At 45.5% G+C, this 20,554-nt stretch overlaps 2 protein-coding genes across 3 annotated transcripts in view; both read right to left on the bottom strand.

The window, feature by feature from the left end:
- The window catches only part of TAMM41 (TAM41 mitochondrial translocator assembly and maintenance homolog), a 330,305-nt gene that overhangs the window by 76,267 nt on the left and 233,484 nt on the right, over positions 1-20,554 (bottom strand). The gene's annotated exons all lie outside the window — the stretch shown is intronic.
- Positions 1-20,554, bottom strand: part of VGLL4 (vestigial like family member 4) — a 251,170-nt gene that overhangs the window by 150,413 nt on the left and 80,203 nt on the right. The gene's annotated exons all lie outside the window — the stretch shown is intronic.

Raw genomic sequence — 20,554 nt, 5'->3', positions numbered from 1 at the left:
TCAGTCTCATTTGCTCCAGCCCCAGGCCTTGAAGATGACACATTTTGGCGTAACAGGATAGACAAAATTGGCTCCTATTGGCCAAGTGTAAGGTTTTGGCGAAAAAAGCATCCTCCGGGACTCTTTAGAACAGGGTTCCTACATGCTGAAAAAGCTGGTAGGAAAAAAAAACCACTGGAATACAGCTGCGATGGAACTGCCAGCAGCAGCACTACACAAGAAAGGATGAAAGAAGTCATCCTGCCGTTGTATAGGGCAATGGTGCGCCCGCACCTGGAGTACTGTGTCCAGTATTGGTCACCGTACCTTAAGAAGGATATGGCAATACTTGAGAGGGTCCAGAGGAGGGCGACAAAAATGATTAAGGGCATGGAAAACCTTTTGTACACTGAAAGATTGGAGAGACTGGGGCTCTTCTCCTTGGAAAAGCGGAGACTCAGAGGAGACATGATAGAGACCTACAAGATCATGAAGGGCATAGAGAGAGTAGAGAGGGACAGATTTTTCAAACCTTCAGAACATAAAACAACAAGAGGGCATTCGGAAAAGTTGAAAGGGGATAGATTCAAAACGAATGCTAGGAAGTTTTTCTTTACCCAGCGTGTGGTGGACACCTGGAATGCACTTCCAGAAGGCGTAATAGGGCAGAGCACGGTACTGGGGTTCAAGAAAGGATTGGACAATTTCCTACTGGAAAAAGGGATAGAGGGATATAGTTAGAGGATTACTACACAGGTCCTGGACCTGTTGGGCCGCCGTGTGAGCGGACTGCTGGGCACGATGGACCTTAGGTCTGATCCAGCAGAGGCATTGCTTATGTTCTTATGTTCTTAAAAGGATAGTTGCACATTACTTTTTGGTCACCTACAGCTTTTCAAATCCTCCCGGAAAGTGGATATAAACATGTCAGCCTGCAACTCTTTCCTGACCAGGCCCTTGTCCAAGGCCCAGACTGAAGGACAGGAACTGGGGGATATTTGTGCAGTTGTTCATATGCCAGGATGTGGTTTGTTTTGCTGAAATTTAGAATTGAAGCCTAAAGATTTTTTAGATGATGTTTATGCAGATGCAAATGAGTCATCGCAAAAAAGGAATGTTTTTATCGGTGCTTTTAACTTGTAACATCAAACATATGGTTCCTTCAACTGTACAGCAACACTTCAGATGAGTCTTATTCAATATTTCTTTTAAAAGACTGACTAGGTATAGAGAACCAGGTCAATTTTTATTAAAATTTTAAATAAAATGCAAGCATAAAGCTGTTGAGATTGAATTAGCGCCCGGTTCTAGGAGAACCTATGATCTGTGCCAATCAGTTAAAGGGCATCCATTGAAGCACTTAGGATTGGACAGGAAGTGAAGCGGGGATTGGGGGGGGGCAGAGAAGCATAGTAGAGGGCTAAAAAAAAAATAAAGTGAGTAAAGTCCTGTATATCTACCTGCAAATAAAAGCTCAAGGGGTAAAAACCCCTGTTGGTAGAGATTCTGAACAAGATGGAAGATCAAAGAGGATGAGGAGAAAGTTGCCAGGTAAACAAAAACTATCTTGAATTGGGGTGCAACAGTTTCTTTACAAGGATTGTCCTTTGCTCACATGCCATTTTCACTGCAGAGAGTGGGACTGAATGCCTCATCTAGGATAATGTGCATTTCTGTCTCATCCATGCATCTATGCTGTGTAAACTATTGTCTCGTGCTTCCCCAAGTCCTCCCTTGCACTTCCTCAAACTTCAGTTCAAAGGTCTTAAGTGCCACTCTGACTACCACTTTAAAGAAAAAGTCATTGCAAAAGGCCTATTCTCTTTCATAACACTGTGCACATACCTCAGTGTATCACACTGTGTTGTAGTGGAGAATGCTGCCATCTGCTGGGGAAAAAGCTGAGAGCTCAGTCGAGAAGAAAACGTGCTGTGGCCCCAGAGCAGGAGAAACTATTTTATGTTTATAGCTATGTAAATTAAGTCTCCAAGTTTATTAAGATTTAATATACTGCACAATTGGCAATCCTTCTGATCAGTTTAAACTATCAAAACACTTTTTGCAATACCATCAAGGCAGTTTTTTTTAAACAGGGCTTAATTTGTAGACAAAAACTATGTAGAACAGTGGAGCTGGAGGAATGGATGGGCCCAGTAGCAGGAGAGAGGCTGGATTAGGAAAGACTATTCTATGCTCTGCTCCAGGCTCACCCGCCCCCACTTCCTTCCTCTTCCCTGCTAGCTGCTTGGAAGGGCACCCCTGCTATTCTGGCCTCTGAAAAGCTTTTATTTGCAACAAAGAATGGAAATATTCTCAGATTTGTAGCTTGATTATGAAACGGAAGATAGAGGAACTGAGATAGAGAAGAAACAGGCCTGGGTGGTATATTTGAGAGCTTATACCATTTTCACACCGTTCTGACTGGCTTCCATGTGGCAAAGTCATGAGCTCAACTGGAAGGGACAATGTTATAAAAAGGCTCCTATTTGTAAAGAAATCAAAAAATGAAGGGAGTAGAACAATTTCAAATTTCACTCCAACAAGAAATTCAAATATTGCTATGAAGGTAGTATAATCAATTTAAAATGTCCACCCAATATTAATTGAATAATAAAATGTTTTCTTTTTTTTTTTAAATTCTTTATTCAGTTTTAACTCTGAAGTGTACAATATTCAATCAGATAATTTGTACAAATCACTTGACATTCTAACATTATTGTCAAATGCATATAAAAAAGACGCCTCCCCTACCCATCCAATTCATCAGGAATAAACCCATAAAATCACATAACATACCTCCCCATCTCCACATTAAATATAGTCATATGTAATAAAAAGGTGTCCAAGGTGTCTAATCATTAGAATATGCAATCAATGGCCCCCCAAATCTTCTTGAAACTATTATAATTTACTTGCTGTATAGCAAGCACTTTCTCCATTTTATAAATATGACAAACTGAATTCCACCAAAAGTATAATTAAGTTTAGTATAGTCCTTCCAATTTCCAGTAATATGTTGAATGGCAACCCCCGTCAGTATTTTTAAGACCAAATAAAATGTTTTCTAAAAAAAAGTGCTTAGAACAAGTGCCAGTGCTCAGCATCAAGTACAGGCAACTTACCCAACTATCAGTGCACTCAAATATTTCAACTTTTCTAAAAAAAATTTTTTTTAAAATTGCATTAATAATGAATCATAAGCGCACTCTTATCTTGATCTTGCAAATGTTTCTTACCAGATTACCAGTGCACTTGAAGTACAAAAGCTAGGAACAATGATGTATTTATGTCTGACCTTTCCAAAAGGCCACTTGTACTGGCATAGCCTCTGCAACAATGCGGTTTAAGGATGCAGGTCATCCAAGGTAAAAACCCACACACTAACATTGTGAAGGCTACAAAAATAAATAAAAGTGAAAATAGTTGAGCAACTCGACTGGCAAAGCAATAAAATGGCCAGAGGACTGAGCTAAGCCATTCATTCATTCGTTTGTTTATTTTGTTCTATAAATCCATCCTCCCCAACAAGCTCAGAACGGGTTACAGTCAAACGGTCCAGTGTTCCCGCTAAGCTGCGCTGGCCTGCGCTCGCGCACAAAATATTACATCGCAGCGCACAAGTTTCTCTTCACAGCGCACACACGCGTCGCAAAGGTAAGGGGAGGTAAGGGGACGCATTGGGGGGATTGCACTTCCCCACAATTGCCATGCTTCGGTTCCTCTTCTTCCTTCCTTCCTCCCCCCCCCCCCCCCGCGGGACCCTGCGGCACCATCAACTCTTACTCCCTCTAATGTCGGCCCTGCAGCTCCAGACTTCCTCGCACCTTCTCCCCTCCCCCTTTGGATCGCTATTATTTTAAATGTTATAGCCGCGGAGCTGTATCCATCAGTGGAGATGTCTAACCTCGGCCTGCCCCGGAACTCTTACTGCAACAGTGACTTCCTGTTCCTGCCTAGACGGGCGGCTGCTGCAGTAAGAGTTCCGGGGCAGGCCGAGGTTAGACATCTCCACTGATGGATACAGCTCCGCGGCTATAACATTTAAAATAATAGCGATCCAAAGGGGGAGGGGAGAAGGTGCGAGGAAGTCTGGAGCTGCAGGGCCGACATTAGAGGGAGTAAGAGTTGATGGTGCCGCAGGGTCCCGCGGGGGGGGGGGGGAGGAAGTAAGGAAGAAGAGGAACCGAAGCATGGCAATTGTGGGGAAGTGCAGAGCTGCAGGGAAGAGTGTTGCGGTACCCAGCTGGAGGGAGAAGGAAGATGAGGGAGGGAATTAAAGGAGATGCCAGGGCTTGGAGCGTAGGAGGAAGGTATGCCAGTCTAAGGGAAAAGGAAGGGGGAGATGTGAGAGCATGGAGGGGGAGCGAAAGATGGAAGAAAAGGAAAGGAGAGAGATGCCAGAGAATCAGGGAAGGGGAGATACCAGACTATGAGGAGAGGTGTGGGAGAGGGAAGGCGAGGAGAGAGATGCCAGACCAATGGGATGAAAGGAGAGATGGAAGGGGGAGGCATACAGTTTCTGGAAGGGGCATAGAAGGAGAGAAGATGCCATATAGGGGAAGAGAGACGGCAGACAGTGGATGGAAGGAAGAGAGTTACAAGAAGATGAGGAAAGGAGAAACCACAGAAGACAAAGGTAGAAAAAAATTTCTATTTATTTATTGCTTTAGGAGACATGTGTCACTGTTTCTGTGAAGCATTGTATGCAGAGTCCAGCTTCTTGCTGGTTCAATTTAACCTTTGTCTATGTATTTTTATTTTATCCCCCCTTTTACAAAACTGTGAAGCGTTTTTAGCACCAGCCTTGGTGGTAGCAGCTCTGATGCTCAGAATTTTATGAGCATCAGAGCTGTTACCTCCGTAGCTAAAATCCACACTACAGTTTTGTAAAAGAGGGAGGGGTTAGTTTGTGATTACATATTCCTTACTAGGCGAAGGTGTTTTCTGTGTTCTGTGTGTTTTCTGTTAGGATTGACGGTGTAGGATTGATCTGTGCTGGTCTGGCTTGTTTAGTTTTACAATGGGTGTATTGATGTACTGCTCACTGCAATATGTAAGATGCTGCCTTTTCCTAGGTACTCATGTGTGACGTGTGGTTTGTTACTAAAAATCATGTTTTTCTTACAGATGGGGGGGGGTGCCAAAAAATGATGGGCCCCGGATGTTACATATGCTAGGTACGCCACTGTATGTAAAGATACCAGAAAGCTGGCGTAGCAAAAACTTCTAAGTTTTGAGTATTTAACCCTCCCACAATCTCACGGGCACTCGTTTCAAGTTTATTGAGATTTTGATTTAAACGCAATATCAAATATTTTCAATGCGTATAACAAAAATAAATTTGGGGAAATAAATAAAACCATTTGAACCAGTGTTCCCGCTAAGCTGCGCTGGCGCACAAAATATTACATCGCAGCGCACACGTTTCTCGTCACAGCGCACAATCGGAAGAGGTGTACGGCAGATGGCAGGGCGGCGAGAGGAGAATCGGGCGAGTTGGCTCATAACTTGCTGGCGCCCGATATTTTTGGCTCACGGTGAAAAAAGTTTGCTCACAACACCCGCCCGCTTAGAGGGAACACTGGTTACAACTCCACACCTGCTCTCTGCCCATGCCACGCTCCCTGGAGATGAGCTTCAAAACCTCCTCTGCTACAGAATCCACGGGGCCCATTAAGGCCCAGATTCTATAAACCAGTGTTTCTCAACTCGGTCCTCTGGAGTCCCCCCCATGCCAGTCAGGTTTTCAAGATATCCACAATGAATATGCATGAGAGACATTTGCATAGAATGGAGGCAGTGTATGCAAATTCAATGTGGATATCCTGAGAACCTGACTGGCAAGGGGGGACTCCAGGACTGAGTTGAGAAACACTCCTATAAACACCGATCTAGTGCCTAACTTAATTTTTTAATTAGCTTCATCAGTGCCATTAATGAGCAATAAAGCACAGTTACTTATCGTAACAGGTGTTATCCAGGGACAGCAGGCAGATATTCTCACATATGGGTGACGTCACCGACAGCCTCGATGCAGAAGCCTCGCAAGCAGACTTGCTTGTAGAAACTAGAAGTTTCGAGTCGACCGCACCGCGTAGGCGCGAGTGCCTTCCCACCTAGCACAGGGCGCGTCTCAGTTCAAATAGCTAGCAGGGAAGCCAACCAGGGGAGGTGGGTGGGTTGTCAGAATAACTTCCTGCTGTCCCTGGATAACATCTGTTACGGTGAGTAACTGTTTTATTCCTGGACAAGCAGGCAGCCTATTCTCACATATGGGTGACCTCCAAGCTAACCAGGATGGGATGGTGGGAGTGTTGGCAACTTAGGAGAATAAATTTTGTAATACTCTCTGGCTAAAATGGACATCCCGTCTGGAGAAAATATCCAGAAAATACTGAGAAGTGAAAGTATGAACTGAGGACCAAGTAGCAGCCTTGCAAATTTCCTCAATAAGTGTAGATCTGAGGAAAGCTACTGAATCCGACATGGCTCTGACTTTATGGGCTGTGGCTCTACTCTGTAGGTGTAATCCAGCCTGGGCATAGCAGAATGAGATACAAGCAGCCATCCAGTTGGAGCTTAGAGACTGGATGTCCCAACTTGTTTGGATCGAAGGACACAAAAAGTTGAGGAGCAGTTCTGTGTGGTTTGGTGCGTTCCAAATAGAAGCCCAAAGCACGTTTACAGTCCAGAGTGTGAAGAGCTGATTCTCCAGGGTGAGAATGAGGCCTTGGAAAAAACACTGGAAGTACAATAGATTGGTTGAGATGAAATACTGAAATCACTTTAGGTAAGAATTTAGGATGAGTACGGAGTAGAGAGCTGCACGGGAACGGGGACGACGGGAATCCCGCGGGACCCGCGGGCATCCCGCGGGTTCCCCCTTCGGGTCACGGGGATCCCGTGGGAACGCCCCCTAGGGTCGCAGGGATCCCATGGGGATGCCTCCGAGGGTCGCGGGGCTGGATGTACTCAGTCGCGCGGCTCTTCTTCTCCCTACCTTCTCTGCTTGCAGCACAGAGCCGAACGGAAGTCTTCCCGACGTCAGCGCTGACGTCGGGAAGACTTCCATTCGGCTCTGTGCTGCAGGCAGGGCAGGTAAGTAGAAGGAGAGTAGCCTCGCGGTTCGAGTGGCTACCAAGGGAGGGGGGCGGTCCGCCCCGCCCCGGTTGCAGCACAGCCGGCCAGGTCCCCTTACTTTTGTGGCACTTCCCCGACCGACCGATAACAGCCCGGGTCCGACAATCCTCCCTGCCCTGTAGCCGCGAATCTAAATTACCTTCTTACAGCAGCTGTAAGAAGGTAATTTAGATTCGCAGTTAAGGGCAGGGAGGTTTGTCGGACCGGGGCTGTTGTCGGTCGGTCGGGGAAGTGCCACAAAAGTAAGGGGACCTGGCCGGCTGTGCTGCACCCGGGGCGGTAGAGAAGGAGGGGGGAGAAGGATGCTGAAAGGCCATGGTGAAGACAGGAGGGGGGGGGAGGACTCTGAAAGCACTTGAAGACAGAGGAGGGAGGACGCTGAAAGCACATGGGGGAATACAAAGGGGTGGAGAAGGACGCTGAAAGGCCATGGGAAGGGCGGGGGGGGGAAGGACTCTGAAAGCACTTGTGGAAGACAGAGGGGGGAGAAGGATGCTGAAAGCACATGGGGAAGATGGGGGGGAGAAGGACACTGAAAGGAAATGAGGAAGTGAGAGTAGGGAGAAGACGCTGGCAGGGAAGAAGACAGATGCCAGACTATGGGGGGAGCGGAGAGAAGAAGATGGGTGCCAGACCAATTTGGAAGGGGGAAGAAAGTGAGAGGCACAGTAACAAAGCAAATGGAAGATGCAGAAGGAAGAGAGACAGTGGATGGAAGGAATTGAATGAGAACATGAGGAAAGCAGAAACCAGGCAACAAAGGTAGGAAAAGAATTCTATTTCTTTTGTTGTTTTTTTGCTTCAGGATAAAGTAGTATATTAGTTGTGTTGATAAAAATTTATAAACATTAGAGGCTCTGGTAGAAACCCGTTTACAAAGTATGTATTCTTCCCAATTAATATTTTCAAATTAATAAAGTCTTTTTGCTTATTTGTAAATGGGTTTCTACCAGAGCCTTTAATTCAGTAGCATAATTAAATGAAATAACTATTTCTGAAGTTTATAGGGACGGGCGGGGACGGAGGGGATTCCTCGCGGGGACGGGAGGGAACGGAGGGATTCCTCCCGGGGACAGGTGGGATTCCTCACGGGGACGGGTGGGATTTCTGTCCCCGCGCAACTCTCTAGTACGGAGGACCACCTTGTCATGATGGAAAACTGTGAAAGGTGGATCAGCAACTAAAGCTTGCAGCTCACTGACTCTTCGAGCAGATGTGAGGGCAATGAGAAACATCATTTTCCAAGTGAGATACTTCAGATGAGATGTAGACATTGGTTCAAATGGAGGCTTCATCAATTCAGCAAGAACAACATTGAGATCCCAAACCACTGGAGGCGGTTTGAGAGGAGGATTAATATTGAAAAGTCCTTTCATAAATTTGGAAACTACCGGATGAACAGAGAGGGGTTTCCCTTCAATAGGCGGGTGGAATGCAGCAATTGCACCGAGATGGACTCGGATCGATATAGACTTGAGACCAGAGGTGGATAAGTGCAAAAGATAATCCAGAACAGAAGATAAGGAGGAATCTTGAGGCTCCTTATCATGAGAGATGCACCATGTAGAAAATCTAGTCCATTTTTGATGATAGCATTGTCTAATGGTAAGCTTTCTAGACGCCTCTAAAATATCTCTTACAGGTTGAGAAAACTGAAGAGGAGTTATGTTGAAAGGTACCAAGCTGTCAGGTGCAGAGACTGCAGGTTGGGATGAAGTAGAGATCCTTGATTATGTGTAAGCAGAGACGGAAAAACTGGTAGAAGGTATGGCTCTCTGCTGCTGAGTTGAAGTAGAAGGAAGTAGCAAGGTTGTCTCGGTTATCAGAATCATGGTGTCATCATCGTTCGTCAACTTGAGTAGAATCTCAAAAATGAGAGGGAATGAAGGAAATGCATACAGGAAGAGATTTCTCCATTCCAATAGAAAAGCACCAGCTTCGAGGCGATGAGGACAATATATCCTGGAGCAAAACTGAGGCAGTTTGTGGTTGTGGGGAGATGCAAAGAGATCTATCTGAGGAGTTCCCCACTATGAAAAAATGTGATGAAGAGGTGAGGAATAGAGTGTCCATTCGTGAGGTTGCAGAAGACGACTCAATTTGTCCACCAAACAGTTTTTCGCCCCTTGGATGTAGACAGCTTTCAGGAAGGCATTGTGGAGGATTGCCCAGTCCCAAACCTTCAGAGCTTCTTGACAAAAGGAGGGAGATCCCATCCCTCCCTGTTTGTTGACATAGTACATGGTGACTTGGTTGTCCGTGCAAATGAGAACTACCTGGTCATGAAGATGTTGAAAAGCTTTGAGAGCATTGAAGATCGCTCTGAGTTCCAACAAACTGATGTGACACTGACGATCTGTGCGGGACCAGTGCCTTGAGTATGGACACCATCGAGATGAGCCCCCCCCCCCAAGCGTAGGTCGAGAAATCTGTCATGAGGACCTTCTGATGAGGGGGCATTTGAAACAGCAAGCCGCTGGAGAGATTGGAAGAGAGCATCCACCAGCGGAGAGACTGTCTCAATGAAGGAGTAACTGTAATGTGTCGAGAGAATGGTTCACAAGCCTGCGTCCACTGAGATGCTAGGGTCCACTAAGGAATTCTGAGGTGAAGTCTGGCAAAAGGAGTCACATGCACTGTGGAGGCCATGTGACCTAGGAGGACCATCATGTGTCTCACTGAGATTGAAGAGAAGACACTGCATGACAGAGTTGAAGAGGAGCATCCACACGTTGTTGAGGAAGGAATGCTCTTAGTTGGATAGTGTCCAGAACAGCTCCGATGAACTGTAGATTCTGAGAGGGCTGAAGTTGGGATTTCGGGAAGTTGATTTCAAATCCCAAGCTTTGTAGGAACCATGTAGTCTGTTGGGTCGCTACAATAACCCCCTGAGATGTTGAATCTTTGATGAGCCAGTCGTCTAAGTAGGGAAACACCTGAAGACCATGGTTTCTTAGAGCTGCTGCTACCACCACCAGGCACTTGATGAACACTCTGGGAGATGAAGCCAGGGCAAAGGGTAGCACTCTGTATTGGTAATGCAGATTCCCCACCCGAAATCTGAGGGAATGACGGGAAGTCGGATGAATTGGGATGCGAGTATAAGCCTCCTTGAGATCTAGAGAACATAGGTCTCTATCATATCTTCCTTGAGCCTCCTTTTTTCCAGAGAGAAGAGCCCCAGCCTATCCAACCTCTCGGCGTATGGGCAGTGTTCCAGCCCTTTTACCAGTTTCGTTGCTCTCCTTTGGGCGGTACTTGAGAGAGTCCAAAGGAGAGCAACGAAACTGGTAAAAGGGCTGGAACACTGCCCATACGCCGAGAGGTTGGATAGGCTGGGGCTCTTCTCTCTGGAAAAAAGGAGGCTCAGGGGAGATATGATAGAGACCTTCAGGATCATGAGGGGCATAGAGAGGGTGGATAGGGACAGATTCTTCAGACTGAAGGGGACAACAAGTACGAGGGGGCATTCGGAGAAACTGAAGGGAGATAGGTTCAAAACAAATGCAAGGAAGTTTTTTTTCACCCAAAGGGTCGTGGACACTTGGAATGCGCTACCAGAGGAAGTGATCAGGCAGAGTACGGTACAGGGATTCAAACAGGGATTGGACGGATTCCTGAGGGATAAAGGGATCGTGGGATATTGAGGGAAGAGCTGGGATGTATCACAAGTATAGAAAGCTAACCAGGTAATAAGTATAGAAACCCAACCAGGTCGTGCATGTGCAAGACCGGAGGGTTAGGACTTCAATGGGAAGATAGGACTTCAATGAGAAACCAAGGTGGCAAGGGAGCCCCTTCTGGTGATTCAGACAGGTCGTGACCTGTTTGGGCCGCTGCGGGAGCGGACTGCCGGGCAGGATGGACCTATGGTCTGACCCGGTGGAGGCACTGCTTATGTTCTTATGTTCTTATAACCAAATTGTTCTGATCTAGAAGGGAGGTAAAGGGATGCCAGGGACAACATGCAAAATTTTTCTTTGACTAAAAATTTATTGAGAGCCCTGAGATCCAGAATGGGTCGCAGATCGCCCATCTTCTTCAGAACTAAGAAGTAATGGGAGTAAAAAAACCCTGCCCTGCAGCTCCAGAGGAACGTCTTCGATGGCACGGAGATGAAGCAGAGCTTGAGCTTCCTGAAGAAGAAGGGCGGTCTGGGATGGATTGGAAGGATACTCTCTTGGAGGCAGCTCTGGTGGAACCTGAGTGCAATGAAGAGAGTATCCTTCCCTGATTATTGACAGTACCCAGAGATCAGATGTAATGGTCTCCCATCAATGGTAAAAATGATGGAGACGACAACCTATGGGGGAAAGGAGGACAGAGGCAGAACGATGGAGGTTATGCTCTGTGTTAAACAGTCAAAAAGGCTGCGCAGCCTTAGGCGCAACAGAAGGCTGAGGTTTCTGTTGCTTCTGCTGCTGTGGTTTCTTGGGAGGTGCTCAAGTGTAAGGAGCCGCCCTTGGAGTATAACGCCTATGGAAAACTGGAGGAGGGCGTGAAAATTTTACAGAGCTGGTTTTTGCTTTGGTCTGACAATGGAAACAAAATATTTTTTATGTTCAAGACAATTTCTTAGTGGCCACCTCTATGGATTCATCAAAGAGGTCATTGCCCTCACAAGGAATGTTAGCCAGAAGGTCCTGAAGATTAGGGTCCATGTCAATGGTGCAAAGCCAGGTCAAGCGGCGCATCGCTACAGAGAAAGCAGTGGCCCTAGCAAATCATCATAATCATCAAAATCATCATTAGATTACTGGAGAAGATGTAATCTGAGTTGTGACAAAGTAGCAGTGACTTCTTGGAACTCGAAATGCCTATGTTGATCCAGTTCTTCAGAAAGCTTGGAAGATTATCAATGAGGAACTTGAAATAAGTAATGAAGACAAAATTGTAGTTGAGGACTTTGGAAGACATCATAGCATTTTGATAAAGACGACGTTCAAACTTGTCCATGGTCTTACCCTCTCTGCCAGGAGGAACTGCAGCATAGCCCCTGGAAGGATGGATTATTTTCAACGAGGACTCCACAAAGAAAGATTGGTGAGATAACTGAATTCTCAAACCCTTTGCAACGTAGAGTTCGATATCTCGAGTCCAACTTGCCTGGAACAAGCAGGTATAGCATAAGGAGTCTCCAGACATTGTTTGAAAGTTTGAGACAAAAGCTTGTTAAGAGGAAGCTTAAGTGACTCTGCAGGAGGTTGAAGCAGATGTATGACCTCGAGATACTCCTTAGAGCAGTGGTCTCAAACTCGCGGCCCGGGGGGCCACATGCGGCCCTCCAGGTACTATTTTGCGGCCCGCAGTCTGTACTAGTGCTGCCCGCTCTTTGCAGCGTCCCCGGCTTCCCCCCTGGCCTCCAGCTCTTACCTTCAGATAATTACAGTAGCATGCAGAGAGGATTGCCAGTGCTGTAGAGATCCTCAGCATCATGTTCCCTCTGCTGCGATCCTGCCCCTGACGTTAAAGGAGGAGCAGGACCGCAGCAGAGGGAACATGCAGAGGCCAATGGCAGCCTGCAAGGAATGTTACAGCACCGGCGATCTTCTCTGCAGGCATGATAATTAGCTGAAACTAAGACCGGGAGGCCAGGGGAGAAGCTGGAGGACGCTGCAAAGAAGAGGGAAACATGCAGGCCTTTGGGGAGGGGGAGATTTATAAACTATAAAGAGTTTTACCTCATGCAAAAGTGTCATTTCTATAATAAGACATTAACTTTTTTTCCTGCGGCCCTCCAAGTACCTACAAATCCAAAATGTGGCCCTGCAAAGGATTTGAGTTTGAGACCACTGCCTTAGAGCATTGAGAACAAGCATTTAATTGAATTTCCAGATCATCAGCTGCGGCTGAGCGGCCTGCCCCACCAGTCAGTTGACGAAGAAAAATAAATTAAAAGAAAATAAGTAACAGCGATTCGCGACTAAAAAGAACACAAACCGCAGTGAAAGAAGGCACGAAGCGAATGAAGTTCAGCACAGAACATTAAAGTACAGACTTCTCGGCTCCATGGAAAACTAAGAACTGAGGAGACTCACCCTGTGCTGGGGGGGGATGGCACTCGCGTATGCGCAGTGCGGCTGACTCTAAACTTCTGAAGTTTCTACAAGCAAGTATGCTTGCAAGGCTGTCTGCATCGGGGCTCCGTGTATGATGTCACTTATATGTGAGAATAGCTGCCTGCTTTTTCCTGGGATAATGAGCTCATATGAGTGTCAAAAATTAAAATTGGGTGGTAGGTTCCTAACTCAGAAGATACATACTGCTTTCAGGTAGGCACCTAGCCCAAGGCGCCCACCAGAAAGTAGGTGTGGTTAAGGAGGCAGAGAGATCTTGGCCACATCTAGGCTACACCGAACTTAGGTGTCGGTATTTAGGCCAAGAAAACTGTGGCATTAATATGGGGTGCCTAAGATTTTGACATGTACCGGTGCATAAGTCCATGGTCACACAGAAGGACAGGCAGAAGATGAAAGAGTTTACTCTAAGCCCAACCATCTTTGTATTTGCCTATAACTATCTCTATTCATGAAATTCATGAAAACACTCCCCCCACACACACTTTCCAACTTAGTGTGTGTTAACCAGAAAAACTAGGGCACGGTTAAGTGCCAAGCCTATATGGTAAACACAGGTGCTATGTCCAGCATCTTGCCTACATTTACTGCACAGACCAGAACCATACTACATGGCACCATGTTACATGCAGTGTACTGCAAATAATGCAACGCAGCCCTCACCACAATACAGCAGCATTCCCCCTCCTCCCCCCTGACGACCTCCCATCTGATCCAGACATCCCAACCCCTCCAATCCCCCTAACATCCATGAAACACCTCAGTGGCATTCTCCTTCAATCCTCCAACCCCTCAAAGGCTACAAGCCTCTTGCTTGACCCACAGTCCTACTCACATGTGCCCAATTGGCCCTTCCTCCCATTTTTGCCACCGCCACTGGATCTGATTATTAGCCAGGGTAGATGCAGTTCTTCTCTGCTCCTGCCCATCTGGCTCCAGCTCTCAAAATGGCTACCAATGATCTCTAGTGGTAGTCTCGTGGTACGACTGCTAAGTGTCAGCATTTTTACACACTTCATATGCCTATATATAGATAGATAGATATATACATATATATCCCAATCCACAATTCACCTAACAATTCCTATTGAGCTACAGATTCACCCCTCTGACCCCCCCAAACACACAAACCTGCTAATACCCTATATTGATCCTGTCAATCCATTAACATTGCCTCACTCAGCCCCTAAATGCCCCATTCTTCCTTTCATCAATGCCACTGAAGAATAGTGATAGGATTAGCTGACAGCATTGAGCTGCAGCTGGAATCTAGTAATTGATCCCCAGCTTTATTTTAAGTATACTAGACCGAAATAAACACTACTATAGCTATTGTTCAATTACTAGAAGCCTTTGAACAATTTGCTGAGCAGCAAATGGTCCTATGGTCCTCTCTATTTCCACGCTACCCTGCTGCTCCAAGCTTCAATGCTAGCTCTCCAATTCTACTGTCACACAATATTTTTATTTACCAACTCCAATGTGCTCTATTCTTTCATGCTTAAAGCAAACCCTTCTTGCTACAGGCCTCTTAACCCCCTATTCATTGTTTCTCTGAAATCCTCTCTCCCTGAACAGTGAAGTCATTTCATTCAGTCCTATTACGACGTCAAGACAAAACAGAAAACTCAATTTTTGTGTTCCCTTCCAAAGCCAAAATCAATAAAATACATTATGTTCTTATAGCATTGTTTTGTAAGCACATAATAGTATCAAAATGGACTGACCCAGCAACTACTCTACTTTCTTGTTCAGATACTAAATTCTTCAATGATTGCTGCTAGGTGGCAGCAAAAATCCAAAGAAAGAAAACCAATTCCGTACACCTCATTGTGATATCACAATCACAAAATATCAATACTTACTTTAACATTATGAAAGGATTTTTGGGTAGGAATCAGTATATTGGACTCAGTTCTATATATGGCATCCAAATTAGCACTATGCACTTTTCCAATAAATGGTGCTCCGAGTTGGGTATCGTTTACAGAATACCGTTCAGCTCCAGGATCTGCACCCAAATTTGTGCGCGAGGAATTATACCAAGTGAAACCAGGTATAACTTCTTGCACCTAAATTAGGCACGGATTGCCCATGTTCTATAAAACTGCATGTAAATTTCAGGAATGCCCCTGATCTGCTCATGCCTCTCCCATGACCACACTGCCCTTTCTGAATCTGTATGTAAAGTCTGCATGAAATCCTAGGCCCAAATTCACTAAGCAAACCAATCGGTTTGCGAGCCCTTAGCGAGTAGTTTTCCCTCGGCCCGATTCACAAACCTGTGCTGCGATCTGCTTCAAATCCGTGCATGCAAATGAGGAGAAACGCATGCAAAGTAGGCAAGGATGCGATTCACTAAACTTTTCTCCTGACACACCAACTGGCTGGCCGATCAAAGAACAAGCGACTGGTGAGGACCGCTTGTGTAAAATAACTCCACTCCTCTCTGCCTAGACTTGCTATCTGCCTGCTCCGACTCTCCTGCTCTCCGCCACCCTTCCCCGCAGTACAAGCCCATGGTTTTAAAGCGGGGCTGCACTGTGGGAAAGGGCGGCAGAGAGCAGAATAAAAAATTGCCCCCCCCGGCCCAACATCCCCCGTACGTAAAAGTTGGGAGCAGGAGGGGTGCATATGAGCAGCACTCCCTTATGGGGTAATTCTATAATGCAGACACTAATATTTATATGCTGAATATAAATGATAAGAATAATGGCATATACATATGTCAAAATCTCAGCAAATAGTATTCTAAAATATATGCTGTAAAGTACTTGTGCATCTATGTTACACACACCTATGGCTGGCATTTCATCCAGGAATGGAGGCCTATTGGTTGGAGCACCATTTCAGCATCCAGGGGTGCCCACTGCTGCTCCTTGTGATCTTGGGCAAGTTATTTAACTCGCTATTGATTCAGGTAGAGAACTAGACTGTGAGCCCCCCAGAAACAGGGAAACAGTCTACCCAAGTGTAACTTGACTTGAGCTACTAGAGTCATGCGGCTGCAACCATGCAAGACTTGCAGGAAGCTGGGGCTACAATCAGGCAAGAGCCAGGAAAGTTGGCCAACAGTTGAAACAGGGGAGGTTACGATTGCAATAAGCACAGAAAACCTGCAGCAGGACCTGGAAAACGTGGCTAGGAAATCAGGTGAAAGAAAAAAGGTTAATAGCAAGGGTGGGGTGGAACTGGTACTAAAGGACTAGAGCAGGGGTGTCCAACCTTTTGGCTTCCCCGGGCCGCACTGGAAGAAAAAAAAATTTCTGGGGCCGCACAAACACTAACTGATGAGCAAAAAAAGGCTGAGCAGGTCCCAAATTTGCAATCGCTAATATAGAAGATGTACGTATCTAATAATAAACCTTCATTAAAGGGACACTGTGGAGAGGAACCCAAAAAAGCAGCAATACTTACCCTGACTGAGAGATCCCTCCATGTGCACCGCTGACAGTGGGAGCAGCCACAGGCTTCTGCATCCCCATTCTGATGAGCAGGGATGCACTCTCCTGGTTCTCCCATTCACTTCTATTACAGCTACGATGAGCTTCATCAGAGCGAGGATGCTGCATTTAACTGTCAGCGGCGCACGTGGAGGATCGTTTAATCAGGATAAATATTACTGTTTTTTTGGGCCTCCCACTTTGAGCTTAGGCTCCTTCAAAATGAACATCTCCCCTGCTGTAGCTAGTAGGGATCCCCAAGCCTCACCAACTGACAGCCACCTCCTCCCCCCTCCAACTGCCCAAGTTCTGCAGCTGGCAGCAATATTGCAGAGCTGCTGCCTTCCCTCCTCCCTGCCCCCCTTGGCTTTCATGCATGCATGATAGCAGTGGCAGCTTGAGGATATTGCCATTGGCTGCAAAGCTTGGAGATTTTGGGTTGCCAGACTAGAGGACGATGTCTTCAGTTGGCAGGGCTTGGGAATCCCCAATAGCTCAAGAATTTGTAAACTGCACTCAGGCAGGGAGAAACTTTGGTGCCCATCCACTAATCTTGGGCTCCAGTCCCTCCCCCAAATCAGCCATATATGACTAAGCCACTGAATACAAAAATAATTGTGGTGCACATATCCTAAAGCTAAAATATTCCAGTTAATAAATTCAAAATAAAACAATTTTTTCTACCTTGTCTGGATGTTTGGTTTTTCCATCATCTTGGTCCCAGTTTCTCTTTCTGATTTTTGCCTATCTTCTACCAATTCTCTTTCCAGTGTCTGCTGTCCAGTTTTTCTTCTCTTCTCAATACTGTTTCATTTCTTCCTTATGCCTGTCTCCAACGTATTGATTTTTCCCTCTCAGCTTTTTTAACTTTTTCTTTTCTTTTTTGCCTCTGTGCACTCAAATCCTGCCTTCTTTCTCACCCTTCTTCTTTTTAAATGTCCAGCTACCTCTCAATTATCCATCTTCTCTCAGTCCCTAGCTCTCCCATTTCCCATTTCACTCCTTTCCCAGCCTCCTATTCCCTTCTATCTACTCTTCATTACCACATTTCTACCACTTTACTCACTGCTCTCTCACTCATCTTGTCATCTCCCTTTTGACCTCATTCACATGGCTCACCACTTTCAGAATCCCCCTGTCCCTCTCTCCACTGATCAAGCTATAACTCCCTGTCCCTTTCTTTCCATCCCCTTTCTTATCCCAGATCTCATCCCTTCTGCCCTCCCATGGGTCCATCTCTCCTCTATCCCCATGGTCCAACATTTTGCTCCCTCTTTTTTCTGTTTTTCTTCTTCCCTCCCCCCTTGATGCTGAAAAATGAAATGGAGGGGAAAAAAAGAGAGATGCTGCATCTCTCTGCCTTCCATCCACAGGCCTAAAATTTCTCCCTATCTCCCTTCTATCCCCAGATACAACTTCTCTCCCTTTCTCTTCCCAACTGCCCCCACCCCATCTCTCTGAATGCCTACTTGCCTCCCTCCCCCTGGTCCATCATTTTTCCCTCTCTTCCCAACAGTTCTCCCTTTAAGTATCTCTTTGCCTCTTCCCCTACACCACCCCAGGTCCAACTTCTCTCCCTTTAGACCATTGCCCACCATCTCTCTGTCTTCTGTTTTTGGCCTCATAAGCTCTCCTCCCACGCCCAATTTGGTACTTCTTTTAATACCCTCCCCCTCTGTACTTAAAAAAAAAAAAAAAAAACCCAGTCCAGGAGGCTTTGTTGGCTAAGCATGTTCTCCCCCTCCTTTCTGCGCCCATGCATCTCTACCTCCCTCCTCTCCCACCACAATGTCCAATGTTTCTCTCTCTCTCCCTCCCTCCTCTCTCTTCCCAACAGTTCTCTTCTGCCTTCATCTCTCCATGTGGACCATCTCATTCCCTCTCTCAGACACCAAATTCTCCCTTACTGTTCCCTCCCTCCATTTTTCAATCCTATGGCTCCTTTCTTCATCATTTGTCCAGAGTTTGTGCTTCCTCCCTCTCGAGTCCCAACACGACCTTCTCCCTCCCTCCCTTCTGTGCCTCCCTCCGGCGGGTATTTACCTTCTGGCTGGCTCCCATGCTGCAATCATTCTTCTGGTGAAAGTTGTGGGGCGGTGGTGGCTGGCTCCTCACGCGATCCATGGCTGTGCTGGAAGCATTTATTTTATGGCTGTTGGCGAACCGCGCCTGTGCTGGAAGTGTTCCCTTCCTTCTGTGCTTCCCGGTGAGTGTTTATTTTCTAGCCGGCTCCCTTGCTGCACTCATCCGCGGGCTGCGTTAGCTTCTCGCGTGCTATTCACGGCTGATTCGGAAGCCTTCTCTCTGATGTCGTGACATCAGAGGGCATGCTTCTGACGCAGCTGCAGATCGTGCACGAGGAGCTGAAGACGCCTGCTGACAACTGCAGCAAGAGAGCCAGCCAGAAAACTACCTGCCAGAGGGAGGCACATAAGGAAGGGAGAGGAGAAGCTGGGCCGCACAAAACTCCTTGTTGGGCCACAAGTTGGACACCCCTGGACTAGAGAGTCATAGTAGAGTCAAAATGAAGGAGGAGAGATTGTATGAGTGCAGTGAAGTAGAGCATGGAAGAACAAACAAGTGCTAGGGTCAAGGGAGGCTAGAATGCCAAAGGTACTGAAGAGCTGAAAAAGAGAGAGACTGAGCAGAGATGGAAGATAGATTAGGAATGAAAGCTTCATGATGCAACTTGGGTGGGATAAGAAATGAATGAGCTGATGCAGATGTCCAAGTCAAGGGGCTTAAGTATGAAGGAATTACGCACATAAAAATATATACATTTTTGAATAACTGTTTTCTGCATGCAATTTTAAATTAAGAATCACTGATTATATTGCTTATTTTTTCCTGAATTTTGAGAATTTAAAATTGTTTTGTGCCAAATCCCTCCAGGATCAATTAAAGCTTTGGGCAGTAAAGCCCTAGTTTTCGGCCTGTTTATTTCTAGTAAGTCTTTTCAAAAAAGAGAATACATTATGCTCTGGCCAGGGATCCTAATATTTCACGCATTATTATCTTAATTATTGCAGTTTTACATTAAAAAATGCAAAACATGTCGTTTACAAGTTACTGAGTGAGCCTAACATTCTATTACAGCTTATTAGTTTTCCTAAATGGCGCTTTCCCTATCGACGCACAGTTGAAGAGAATTAAAGCTTATTAAAAATTGTGTATCTCATAGGGTTGTTTTAAACTTCATTATGTGGTTGAGAATTTTTGAGAGTAGACTCTTATTACACAGTATTGTTTTATCTTGTCTATTGTTAAATTTTAAATAAAAATGATTTAAACATAAACTTCAGTATGGATTATTGTTACAATGTGAATGATTACTGAAGGATGTTTTTGCAAGTTCCAGATTATTCAAATAAAGACTGGATAAAAAAAAAATATCTCAAGTCTCCAGCGTAAAAATACAGTAAGTGTACTAGAAAAGGTTTCCTTTCCTCTCACCTTCACATAATACTAAAACACACAGCACCAAACTCAACCCATCATTTTGCATTTTCAAACCTCTTTCAAAGGTTAAATCATTTCAAAAATAAGCCCTTTTACAAGCCTTTCAGCATATTTTACCTTCTGAATTTGGGAAACATTTAACACCTTGAAACTAAGTAGAATTATGTACTTCTCCCCACTAATGACTTCCGTTGCCAGAACTTACGTTTTATAACTGGTTTGGGAGAGATGCCACAGATGTCTAATGACATTGTTTCATGTTTTACAGCTATTGCCAATAGGTGATATCTATTAAAAACCACATTTTGGGTACCTTTTAATAACTTTTTAGGTGATTTTATTAATTTGCAGAGTCTGTGATTTTATGTTCTTATGTTTTTGATTGGATCATTTATTCTGAATGTACAGTAAAACCTTGGTTTGCAAATGTTTTGCAAGATGAGCAAAACACTCCTG

The sequence above is a fragment of the Geotrypetes seraphini genome, chromosome 17 (assembly GCF_902459505.1).
Source record: "Geotrypetes seraphini chromosome 17, aGeoSer1.1, whole genome shotgun sequence".
Lineage (NCBI taxonomy): Eukaryota > Metazoa > Chordata > Amphibia > Gymnophiona > Dermophiidae > Geotrypetes > Geotrypetes seraphini.
Note: the sequence above shows the minus strand (reverse complement) of the source record. Positions and strands in the feature narration are given on the sequence as shown.